General features: G+C 31.5%; 1 pseudogene; it reads left to right on the forward strand.

Moving 5' to 3' along the window:
• LOC111876595 (oil body-associated protein 1A-like) overlaps positions 1–12,558 on the forward strand; it is a 73,165-nt pseudogene extending 60,607 nt beyond the window's left edge.
• The last annotated feature ends 1,599 nt before the right edge of the window (positions 12,559–14,157 follow it).

Raw genomic sequence — 14,157 nt, forward strand, 5'->3', positions numbered from 1 at the left:
ATACACTTAAAACTAAATAACACATAAGTGATGAACCTGGGATGAATGATCTAACAATCCTCTTCACTTTGTTCGTTTTGAGGATAAAAGACACAACACCACCAATGATCCATTCCGACCACCGACATCCCTGAACTAACCATCATATTCACCACAACCCCAATACAACAATTATTTATCCATTCCAGCCATGATTATTAATACCTACATGAAAGAAGCACTAAACAATCAACACATTTTCCCTCCCCCATATCGTTATTAATTTTTTTTCCTCTTAAATCAGACCAAGAAATTCAAAATAGATAGATTTATCTTGATTCTAGTTGAGTTCTTGGGGCGACTAGAGAGAAAACACACACACACACACACAACTGCAGGTCGATGGAAAGGAAAAGGGGCTAATATTGATTTTTGTGTGACTGGAAGGAAAAATGAAAGAGAAGACGGTTGGATCGACCTTGAGAACAAGGGTCACACACATCGATCTTGAGAAACAAGAAGCACCCGCATCTCATTTTTAATTTCACATATATTAACTTTCGAATCGATTAGGTCATAATGGGTATATTTAATGATAGAGGTGGTTAGTGGAAAGGGGTGGAAGAAGATGTAGTTCAAAAGGTGAAGATGGAGGATAGAGGAGAAGCCGTGGGGATTGAAGAGGATGAAGTCGATGTCATCGCCGGTGGAGGCATGGCCAGTGGCGGACGATGGTCTTGTCGAAGAAAAGAATGAGAGAGGGGGGTGGGGTGAGATGAGATTGTGAGGGGAATTAGGTATGGTGGGGGAGATGTGATTCATAGTTCTTCATCGATCTTTAGATGTCGGTTAATGAACTTGAAGAAGAAGAAAATGGGTGGAGTTTTTTTTGGGTTGAGTGCGTATGAGAGAGGGAAAAAATGGGAAGGGAGGAAGGGCATCAGTGGGGGTGGGTGGGTGGTCCCATTCTTTTGTTTTTTGTTTTTTGTTTTTATTTATTTATTTATTTTCAAAAAATATCATAAATAGTCGTTGTGGTAGTGAACTGACGGAAATGTCCTCTAGATATTATAATCAAATAACAGAATAGTTAATGGCCAAAAGCTAACGTAGTTAGAAAAATGGACCAAACATCAAAAGTTTTAGAAGCATAGGGACCATCTGTGAAATTTTTGATCCCTAGGGTAACTTCAGATATCGGGAAACCAAAGGGACCATTTATGATGTTTTTTTTATATTTTAAAACTTATTTTTACAAATTCGCTAATATAGTGAGTAGAAGTATTCTGATTTTTTGAGAATTCTTTTTGAATTTTTTTTATAAATGTAAAAAATTTTAATTTTAATTCAAATTTTTATTAATTATGTTCATCTGATAATGAATGAAATTTTAAATACTCTAGTTTTTTTAGATTTTGTTTATCTTTCATAGAAGAAAAAATATTACACCAAAAAACTAAGTTGTCAAAAAATAAAGGGATAATGACTTAAAAGGGTAATTTATTTTTCGATTTGTATATATTTAGTCATTGACTTTTTTTGTATATATTTTCCCAGTGAACTTGTTGAACCATTTAAAAAACATCCTTATGACCTTAAATCGTAGGTTTAATCATTTAAAAAACTTCGGCGATCCTCCCGTTATCTTTTTCGGTAAGACTCCGACTTTCATGATTATTACGGCGGTATGAAACGGAGTTCAAACTATAAATCGAGCTTTGGGACTTTTGAAATTCATTTTAAGAACACGAAGTTGGTCCATCGGTTTTGAAATCAGAGTGTTGTTCCATAAATGTTCATCATCTTCAACCTCTTCATTGTCTTCAACCTCCAACCCAGATCTGATTTCCATCGTCTTTAGCCCAAATCTGACACTCGAAGTTACCCTTGAAATCCCTCAGACCTGGTGCATCTATCGATTTCAGGAGGGTTTGTCTTCATCATGTTCACTTTCTCCCTAAAAACCAAACGAGCTCCAAAACTGTGTGTGTATGTGTTCATGCTCTAACATCAGATCTGAAATTAAATGATCTCCAGGAACAATGAAGAAATTGATTTTGTGTGTCTTGGGTTCCTTAAATATGAACACACTCACATGTGGTGGTTTTCCAAAATCGAGCTTGAAGATGAACTCGAGTTAGGGTTTTCAAACCCAGAAATCGATTTTGAAGATATGGGTTTGTGTTTTGATCTAGGTTCAGTTTTTGATCTATTTCGTGTTTTTCATGTTCAAATCTAACAAACACACTTAAATCTGAAGCCCTTGTGTTCATCATGTTCTTTGTGCTCATCATGTTCTTTGTGTTCTTCATGTTCTTCCTATTCTTCTTGTTCTGATCTAACACACACACGATGAACAACTGATGAATCAGATAAAGATCTCAAAGTAACATAACAGAATTGCATGGTTTATACCAAAAGGAAGAAAACAGAAGGAGAAGAATAACGACATTGTTGTTTGGGGATGCCTTACCAGAATCATAGTGTTTTATGATTCAGCTAATCAGCAAAATGTGAATAGGCAAATGTTGGAAATGAATTCAAAGGTTTCGTATTTATAAGTGAAAGAAAACATTCAAATTCGAAGTTAATATTTTATTTGATTTGATTTGATTTAATTCCTATTATGATGTAAATATATTTGGAAAAATATAAACTTATTAAAAACTCATTGCTGATTTTATGTGATATAATGGATTTTAATGCAGGTTTTAATAAGGAAACATATTTGCTGATTAGTAGCAGAATATGTGGATTGGGCGGTCAAAGATTGATAACAAACAAAATTTTCGTTTTATAGTATAGTGATTTTATTTGAGATGAATTTGAATTTGAATTTGAATTTGAGTTTGATTAGATTAGACTCCGATAATTTAGTGTTACATTTAGATTTAGATTAGAGTCCAATAATAATGTTTAGGACGGGAAGTTTTTTCTATGAATATAGGAGGTAATGACACGTGGATTGTTATGGGTTATAAGATGGACATGTAGCAAACCTAGAGAGATTTTTATTAGGAAGAGAGATGTTTAAAATTTGATACCAAACAATAATATAGGTATCAACTTATATATTTTAATTTTTACTCCTATTTCTAAAACTTCAACAACAATATTTTTCTTGAATAATCCATTTCAAACACTTTATACGAAATAGATGTTTAAAAATAATATGATTATATATATATTGTTAAAAACCGTGAAAACACTTGCAAAATAACATATTAGGACAATTTGTCTTTTATTATATGAACTCATTTTATAAGATCAAAAACGTAATAAATGAGCACGAAATTTAAAATGATGAATCTATGATATAATAATTTGGGTAATAGGTTCCGCATCATAAAGTTCTAATCAAATATTTAAGTCCTTTTCATCCACTGCGCCTGAATATAATCATTTGGTGGTGAATCTATGATAACAACTAGAGTAACTTTTTTTTTCTTCCTTTCTTGTTGATTGCCGAAATAGAGGAACAAATTATTCTGTCCATATACATATAATGAAATCTTTAACTCACAATCATCCACTGGACAGTAAGCTTGACTAGTAGCTTCTTGGTGCCCCACTGGAGTGGGGGAATGATGCATGGTGCTACCCCAACCATGGAAGTCATAATATATTAGATTCTTAAATGTATGGTTTCAGTTTCTCATTATTGTTGCTTATATTATATATATTATGTATGAAGATGTAAATAAAATTGTTTGATTTTTAATACTTTCATATCGAGCCCGTAAGAGGCTAAGAGCTGGTATTAAATGTCTACTTAACCAAATAGAATTAGTGGAATTATGTGAGGGCCAAATAGCACCTACACCGGTATATATTATCATTCCTTTTTCTACGATGAAAATAATCAACTTTGACATTCACTTTTCTGTGTACATTTTCTTTAACGGAAAGTTTAATCTATGCTTACAAACTACTTTAATTCCATCTATTGCCTCAGACGAGATGAAACTGAACCTTCAATCGCCAACACCCGATTAGGTTAGAAGTCGCCATCGAAGCCCTTTGATTTTCTATGTACATATTATAAATATAAACCCGTGACATGCTAACTCTATATACAACTTCTCAATTTGAAATCTTGCTGGTTTGATCAAATGGTTAATGGTTAGGATGGGATAATGCAGTCTCGCACTCTCGCTGTCACTTTTTGTTTTTTTTGTTTTTTTTTTTTCTTTTATTAAAGTGGCTAGGTAACAAACACCCTAATCCTAAACATACCTAGTCATAAACATACGCCAATAGACCATGGCCTGATTAGGGGTGAGCATTTGGACCGGACCGGTTATGGAGAATATTGTGGACCGTGGACCGGACCGGATGAATCGTGTCCGGGTCCGGGTCCGGGTCCGGGTTTTTTGGTTTTTGGATGCGTTTGGACCGGTACAACTTTAATTGCATCGAGTACAAGTCGTTAAAATAAGTTTTTGGGTTTGATAGAACTCGTTAAAACGAATATATTATTAAATTTGATACGATACAACTTGTAAAAATGATTATATTTCCGTGTCATGCATAACTAATATACCTTGATGTTATAATATTATAAGTTGCAAAATTAATTTGTCAAATAAAAGCAAATAACATATAAATCACGTTCACCAAGATCTTTTTCATGTGATTTATCTGTAAAAGATACATAAAATTCAGAATTATAGTACAAAATAATAGTTAAAAAGTTGAAATCTTTTAGATTTGATAGCTCAACTTTGAAAGATTGTAACTCACTGAATATAATACCAAAATCAACAAAATTATATTTTAAATTCATCTACAAACTATAAAGTAACTGTTGGAAAAACCCGCAGGTCAATCCGACTTAAAATGAATGAGTTATGGTTGTTAAAAATTTCACAGATTACAAAATTTTAAATTTTTGCTGCAAAGCTAAAAAAATTTCAGCTTTGATAGTTCAACTTAAAAAATATGTAACTCATTGAATATAATACCAAAATCAACCAAATTATAGTCTAAATTAATAACAAACTGTAAATTAAACATTGGAAAAAACCGTGCGTCAATCCGACTTAAAACGAATAAGCTATGGTTGTTTAAAAATTTTCAAAGATTAAAAAATTTTAAAAATGTTGCTAAAAAGCTGAAATTTTTCCGCTTTGGTAGCTCAACTTTGAAAGAGTGTAACTCATTTAATATAATACCAAAATCAACAAAACTATAGTCTAAACTCCTTTACAAACTGTAAATTAAACATTGGAAAAAACCACGTATCAATCCGACTTAAAACGAATGAGTTGTGGCTATTTAAAATTTTTCATAGATTACAATTTTTTTTTAAATCGGGTCCAACCGGTTCTAAACCCGGTAAAATCGGACCAAACCGGAAAAAAAAACCAGACCGGTTTTGATGGATTCGTAGAACTGAGAACCGACCCATGGGTCCAAAAAAACGGTACGGTCCGGTCCGATCAACTGGTCCAAATGCTCACCCCTAGGCCTGATATTGGCTTAAGGAAGAAGATGAAAAGCATATATACAATATATTCATATGTACTTTAAAGTATTATTTAGGGCACATGAATGTAACTCAACTAAAAAAAGAATAATGCTAATGCATTGATCAAACAAAAACATTTGAGAATAATGCAAACGTTACTCATATAAATATTCAAACTATACCTGGAACCCTAACTTGAAAGAAAAAAGTGAAAAACAAAACGTCTAATTTTCATAAGTAACAAATTAAATGATAATGAACAGAATAATTGGCTAAAGAAGAACTTTTGCATGGTGGATGTACCCAACTAAAAAAGAAAGACCCTTTGCTCTATAGTATAAATTATACGACGAAAACGTGAATTGGTGTTCTGGAGGATCGAAGTACTCGTTTCAATTTCTTATTCAGTCCTTTTCTTTTAGAAGTATTCAAAACAAAAATTAATATATCAATTATGAGAAAACTTTTAGTTATATAGCAATAATACGAAAAAATAGAGATTATAAAGGTGCGATAGAGTGGTTTGGAGTAGATAAAGAACGAGCACATAGTTTCACTAATGTTGCACCATTCAAGAAACATACCTGTGTTCTCACTCACTTTGTTGACCGTTTTCCAATGCTTGAGGAATCTTTCTTGGTGCATTAATCTGGACCATATCCGTGAAGCGCCCAACAGAGAAAGTTTAGAAGCATGGAGGAACCTGCGGATCACGTGTTTTCCCCCATGCCAGATACAGTAGGAATGATTGTCGGTTACAGATAATAACTTAATTAAAAGACGTTCAATGTATTTGATTTTCTAAGATTATTCGTTTTTTTTAGGGAAGTAAGCTAGATCTCATCTAGATATATTGATTTTCTAAGACGTTCAATGCTTTTTGGTCACGTCTCCGTTAAAACACGGAATGAGATAATATGAAATCACATGATGCTGCGATGAATCACTAGATATGTTCAGAAAGCACGCACTCTGATCCTACTAGAGAAAATGAGAAAAGAAAGACAGCTGACAAAAAGAGCCTGAGCACGCATAATTAACTTTAGGCATACAAAATTACAAATTCTCCGAAATGACTCCGTATGTCATGCAAGAAGAGCCCATCTGTGCTCACTCTCTTCAATCACCGCTCTCCTTCCCTTACCCCATGCAACTATATGGTACTATATATTAATCATAGACATGCAAGATAAAAAGACAATAAAGATATATATGGATAGATTGGAAGAAAAACATAGCAGGGGTGACAGACAGAGGGTGAGCACGCATAGCTTCAAGCACATGAAAGCGCACTATTTGCGAGAAAGACCATGGGTGCTCACTCTCTTCTGTCACCACCACCCTTCACCTTTATAGATTGCCGCGATATAGATAAAATATGGATTAGACATGTGCAATCCTTAAGCTAGGAAACTATATGTACAAAGCTTCACTGCTAAAGGCCCAGGTACTGTTTCATTGCATTTAAAATAAAGTGACAGTACCATATATATAGTTCGTATGCAAGGAAGAAGCACAGGTTATCATCCTTATATAGACTTTAGAAAGACGCTTTACACGCACTACGGAATAAACTTCGGTCATTCCACCAATTTTTTAAAATTGTGTTCACGATTTTATATATATATATATATATATATATATATATATATATATATATATATATAGAGAGAGAGAGAGAGAGAGAGAGAGAGATTCACATTCATTTTACAACATGCAAATTTTGTAAGATCATCAGAACAAATTTAAAAATAATTTTAAAATGTAAAGTAAAAGGAAAAATCCAAAAATAAAAATTAATTATTATTTTCGGAACTTTATTTACCTAAGTTTTTATTTTATTTTTTAACAAATGCATAAGTTTTTATTTTATTTTATTTTATTTTTTATTTTTAATTCTTAAAAAAAACATTTTTGAATAATCAGACAGACGTTGGAAGTTCACACGAATCAGGCTCCCATAGACATTTCATATATTTTTTGTCATATCTTGCATTAGCTTGACAATCAAACGCTTCATCAACATAAGCACAAGATCCAATGGCGGATATGTGCGGTAAAACTTTCTTTTTCCTTTCTTTTTATTGTCATTTTGTAAATTAATTTGTTAGGTGCTACCCAAAAATACTGGTTTGTTACCCTATGCTGGAATAACATAAGGATTGTAGAAGGAAGCAATCATTGGAAGTCTAGAACTAGAAGGTTAGACCTTATTCCCCAATAAAACCAAGAAATATGCTTCGTTCTTTAACACATTATGTTCGTGTATTTTAATTTTTGTTTGAATAATGAGAATCTAAAGATTTAATTTGGATTTAAAATCGTATTTATTTTGAAAATCATATTCTCTCAATAATCACTCTCTGGTAGTCATTTTTTTTTGCCAACAAATTCAATTTAAATTGATTCCCTTATTTATTTTAAAAATTGGCCTTTTTTGTTGGTTGTGAAGAACATAGAAAAAAGGTATTAATCTCATATATATATATATATATATATATATATATATATATATATATATATATATATATATATATATATATATATATATATATATATATATATATATATATATATATATATATATATATATATATACACACACACACGCTTCATTTTGTGTTTTGTTGTTAACATTGTTGTTTCACAATATCTTTGTATGGTTGAATGACTTATGGTATAACGTCTCGTATTTAATGCATACTAAGGTGCTGTTTGTTTTAGAAGTGGTAAAATATCTTTGGTTTTTTTTCAAATTTGCGGAAGAAAACGTGTACTTGCGAAACGTTACCCACCAAAAGAGAAAAGTGCTCAAAAAGTACTTTTGTAGAAAAACAAATGAGGCCTAAGTGTTTAATCAAATGCCTAAACTATAAGTGAAATTTTTTAGAAGATGTAATTGATTGAGATTGCTAAATTTCTAAGTGGGCGTTATTGTTTATATTGATATCTCTCTAATATCATTGTTTGTACTGTATTAGTTCTACAATTTATCTTTATTTAAACCATCTGTTAGAAGGAAGCAATCGTTGGAAGTCTAGAAATACATGGTTAGAACTTATTCCCCAATGAAAGGAAGAAATATGCTTTGTTCTTTAACACATTATGTTCGTGTATTTTAATTTTTGTTTGAATAATGAGAATCTATGATTTAGTTTGGATTTAAAATCCTATTTATTTTGAAAATCATATTCTCTCAAGAATCACTCTCTGCAAGTCATTTTTTTGCCGAGATTTCAACTTAAGTGGATTTGCTAACTTATTTTAAAACTTGATCTTTATTGTTGTTTGTGAGGAACATAGACAAAAGGTATTAATCTCATATGTTCATATATATATATATATATATATATATATATATATATATATATATATATATATATATATATATATATATATATATAGAGGTTCAGGTTCATTTGCAACCATTTTAATTTTCTAAGATCGTGAGACCAAATTTAAAAATAATTTTAAAATGCAAAATAAATGGAAAATCCAAAAATTCATTTTTTAAATATTATTTTCGGAAGTTGAATTAACTAAAAAAAAGTAAAATAAAGTAAAATAAAATCCGGTTTTTTTTGAAAAATACATGAAATATTCTAATAGAACATTACACTGACATATTCTAAAAAATGCTTTTAAAATGAAAAAAAAATGAAAAAATATAAAAATTTATTTTTTAAGTATTATTTTCGGAACTTGAATATATAAAAAAAATAAAAATAAAAATAAAATAAAATCCCGTTTTTTTGAAAAATACGTGAAATATACTAATAGAATATTACACTGACATATTGTAAAAAATAATTTTAAAATGCAAAATAAATGAAAAAATCTAAAAATTCTTTTTTTAAATATTATTTTCTAAAATTGAACTAACTAAAAAAAATTAAAGAAATAAAAAAAAAACTCCATTTTTTTTGAAAAATACATGAAATATTCTAATAGAATATTACACTATACATATTTTAAAAAATAATTTTAAAATGCAAAATAAATGGAAAATCCAAAAATTCTTGTTTTAAATTTTATTTTTCGGGATTGAATTAACTAAAAAAATTAAAAATAAATAAATAAATAAATAAAATGTGTCTCACGGTCTCACAAAATTAGGCCGTCTCACATCAACCTAATTATATATATATATATATATATATATATATATATATATATATATATATATATATATATATAGGGTGAGGTTCAATAGAGAACCATAATTAACTAAGGAACCAAAGAACCAATCTTTTTTTTCAACTTTTAGAACTTATTTTTTATCAAAAAAAAAAACTAAAAATACAGAAATTCATAACTTTTTATCCTTTTTCCAATGATTTTTATTTTTATTTTTTATTTTTTACGTCAAATTCACAATGTGAATCTTTGAAAATTCACAACGTGAATCCGGATTCACACGATGAATCCGAAAAATAATTTTCACATTCATAATGTTAATATATGAATTTAGATATTTTAGATTTTTTTTTTCGATAAAGAATAAGCTCTAGAAATTATAAAAAGGAGTTGATACCTTGAAAAACCAATAATTATGGTTCTCTATTGAGCTTTTCCCCTATATATATATATATATATATATATATATATATATATATATATATATATATATATATATATATATATATGTGTGTGTGTGTGTGTGTGTGCGCTTAATTTTGTGTCTGGTTGTTAACATTATTGTTTCACAAAAGGTTTCTATGGTTGAATGACTTATGGTATTAATTACACATTGTATTTTATGCATACTAACTATTTGATCAAATGCCTAAACTACAAGTGAAATTTTTTATAAGATAGAATTGACTCAGATTGCTAAATTTCTAAGTGGGGGTCATTGTTTATATTGATATTTGTCTAATATCATTGTTTGTACTGGTATTAGTTCTACCATTTGTCATTACTTCAACCATTTGTTAGCTTCTTGTTCTACTAGATCAAGCTAAAAATTTATTTGTCTAGTCAAGCAAGATGACACAACTGATATATCCTTAGGATTCCATGCTTTAAGTAGTTAAGTGGGATTATACATATTTCTACCATCTTTAGTTTGCACTCTTTTAATGGCAGTCAATGCCTTAACAAACTTTTACTATCAATCCTGTTTGTTCATCAAGTTCTTCTAGTGTTGGGGCATATGCTTATGCATTGATTGCAATTTGGTTTATTTGTCTGTGTTTGCTTACGGACGGAAGTATTTTACATTATATTGAAGTGTTTTCATTGATGCACTTGTGAAAGATTATATCAGAATATAAGTGGTCAATGAAATAAATTGTTATCATGCAATTGGTTGGGATAATGAGTCGACAGATGTTGATGTATACTATTGGTGGCTACAAATTGACAAATAGGTAAATTTTAGGTATTAATTTTTATCCCAAACCTGAAAAATTGAACCCCATTTAACCTAAATTTGAAAAACAAATCATATTATATATCTTGCGGTAAAACTTTGTGCTACCCCTGAACTATTTCTAGATCCGCATATACACACAGTAAAGGTGAGAGAGAATTGGATCATCTTTTTGTCAAAATTTAATAGTAATAATATCCATCTTTGTCAACCTTTTTTGTATAAAAAATGGGTGTTTCCTTTTTATATGTCACATATTTGACCATTGACCTATTTTTTCCAACCAATTCACAAATATACATACTATAAACTAGCTGGTATATGTTTATATAATCTACTATCAATTTTGTTTTTTTTTTTTGTTATTAATTTTATGTAATCTTTTCTTGTAGGATTATTGCATGATGTAAGTCATGGTCAATTCAGCCATTTGTTTGAGCAAAAGTTTCTTCCTCAGGTAATCCCTGACAATAAATGGTAATTCATTCTATATATAATATCAAAAAGACCCTTTCACGACGCGCAAATCACGACGCTCACTGATTTATGTTACGCAAAAGAGAGTGACAATAAAAACGTGTCATCTGTTCAAAAAATTTGAGGATTTAGGTCACGCATTATTGCGTGCCCTTAAATTAGTGTCTAATGTAAAAAAAATAAAAACACGGAGGGCACATTATATAAAACGTGCGTCCTCTGTGATTGTCGCTTTATGATTTTTACTAAAACGCGCGTTCTTGAAAGGGGGAAATGAAATCCCCTCAAAATTCTTAAAATTTTTAATACCCCGCTTCAAGATCCCCTTCGTTCTATTCTTCCCTTTTCTCTGCAAACCCTAATCACGATACCATCTCTATTGTATACCTCAACAATTCATATATCAGAAAATCATTGGGATAATTTCTAGGGCTTTTTAAAACACTCATTCGACTCTTTTCTCTCCCGCCTCCCCTGTCTATCTATTTTGTGCTCTGATATCCCCCTTCCATTTATGCCGCCGTCTTCGTCGCCATCAAAACGAGGATATGAGACAGCGCTTGATCTACGATCGTCCAGTCGCCGATGCCCGGTTAATAGGAGTTGAAAACGTCATAACATAAAAACTGTTCTTAACCTTGCCGGACTCAAAAAAGCCGATGTGGCACATCCACGAGTATGAGGTGAAGAGCGACGTCCTTTTCCTTCCCGGCGTCATTGGTCCGGTTGAGCGGCAAGATCGGGAGAAAGCGCCGAAAACTTACAGGAAGACGATTCACTTTTTTGGCAGGTGGATAGAGGCGATCAACTTCCCCTAGGTCTCCCACAGGTAATGATGGCTCTAATTCGTGATGGCTTTACCCTAATCTCGCTAAAGGTACAATTTACATTTCCTGATTTCCGCCATTTTTGATCACCTACAACTTATGTAGAAACTCTATCGATCGATTATTATTACATATTTGGAGTCTCGCTATGGTGTTTTGTTCAAAAAGGAAAGGGATAACAGAGCGTATATGGAAGGTTTATCCCAAGGAATTCACTCAAAAGCACACGCTGATGGAGTTGGAATCAAAACTATTGTACGAGATATCAATTTGCATTGCTTGGAGACCTGGCAAGGGTAATTTGGGAATATAGTCATCCAATTTCATTACGCCTAGTTGTTAACAATAGTTTATGTTAACTATATATTAACTTTTTTTTTTGGTGTTTTTTGTTTAGTAGGTTTGTCCAACTCATTTGCACCCACGCCTAGCTGAGTTTCTTGAGGTTGCTGCTAAGTAACTGGTATGGCGACAAGTATCAGTTATCTTTTTTATAAGTGTCAAATGTCCTTTATTTATTTATTTGTTTTTTTGTTTATCATCTGAATCATCCGATACGACCCATGTTGGTCGTTTTGGTCAAGTATATCGACGAAGGGATAAGCATCAAGATTCAAGAAATAATTTTTAAATGTTTTCCTTTTATTTAGCTTTCCTTTTAATTAGAATAATAGTTTTTTATTTAGTTTAGAATTCCTATCTTTTAGGATCTGGTTTTGGATTATGATTAGGTTAATACGACTATATAATTAATGTTCTAGGGATAAATCACGTTTTATGTTGGAATAAAAGTCTTAGACGATTTGCTGAAGAATTCCCTGTTTCTCGAACTACAAGAGGCCTGGTTAAGGTTCCTACCTGCGGGTTAGGATCTTGAACCTATTAATTGGTATCAGAGCTGCTACGGTTCTGGTGTCAACATGTCAAAAACAAATTCTGAGAAGATAGTTGGATTGGAGGCAGGTGTTGCAGCCCTGGAGCAGGATCTTACCAAGCTTCGAGAGGAAGCTGACCTCGCCAAGATGGAGAATGCTGCACAATTCACAGAAGTCCTGCAAGCTATCAATAACTTGACGAAAACTGTCAAGGGGAAACTCATTCAAGAGGAGGAGAAGGACAAGGAAGATCCTGAATTTGATTTGATTTGAAGCAGAAACTTACTTATGTTTTTTTGGTTTGCAGGTGAAAGTGAACACATCAGTGGATTTAAGTTCACTTGTTTTCTTATGTAGAACCATTTCTAGTTGGCATGTATGTTTTTCATCTCAACTATTCTTCAACACACACACTGATGAGAATTGTTATCGAGATTTGAGAAAAGAAAAGTTAGATTTGAGTGAATGAAGATTAAGAACACAAGGAGTAAATATTAATCAGATCTCATATTGATAAAGACTGATTACAAAATAAGCAGAGAAGAGATATCTGTTGCGAAAAAGTCTCTTTCTACTTCTAACCTCAGTCCCTATTTATAGGAAACATGAGTGTACAAAAAATATACTAAGTCTAGACATTTTAACTTCGCATAACAAATGACTTAGTAAAATAACATAAAATGCGAAACTATACAATACACTATTTTCGACTTTTTACAATTTTACATCTACAATCTCCCCCTTTGTAAACAGTCGATGCAATTCAACCCATAAGCTTTTGAACTGCAGAGTGGATTGTCCTTCGCCCTTCTCCATACTAGGAGATCACCTTCTTGAGATCTTTCTTGTCTCCTTCATTATTCTTCTTGCAGTTATTCATACGTACAATAAAGTGCGTATATTGCGAAGAATTATATTTTCAATCTTCGAGACTTTGAACAAAAATTTCTTTGGTTTTCCTTTTGTGTCTCTTCCAGAAAACACCATGCCAAATGGTTTTAGGCATATTTCACCAACAACATACTTCGACAAAGCTGATTGAGATAAAGTTTCTTCTCAATGAACTTTTACTTCTCTACCCAACACATTAGCTAGTTCATCATCTGTAAGGGCCAAACAGTCGAAATAGTTGTCGATGAATGTCTTCACATGTGC

The sequence above is a fragment of the Lactuca sativa genome, chromosome 5, assembly GCF_002870075.4.
Source record: "Lactuca sativa cultivar Salinas chromosome 5, Lsat_Salinas_v11, whole genome shotgun sequence".
NCBI classification, from domain to species: Eukaryota; Viridiplantae; Streptophyta; class Magnoliopsida; order Asterales; family Asteraceae; genus Lactuca; species Lactuca sativa.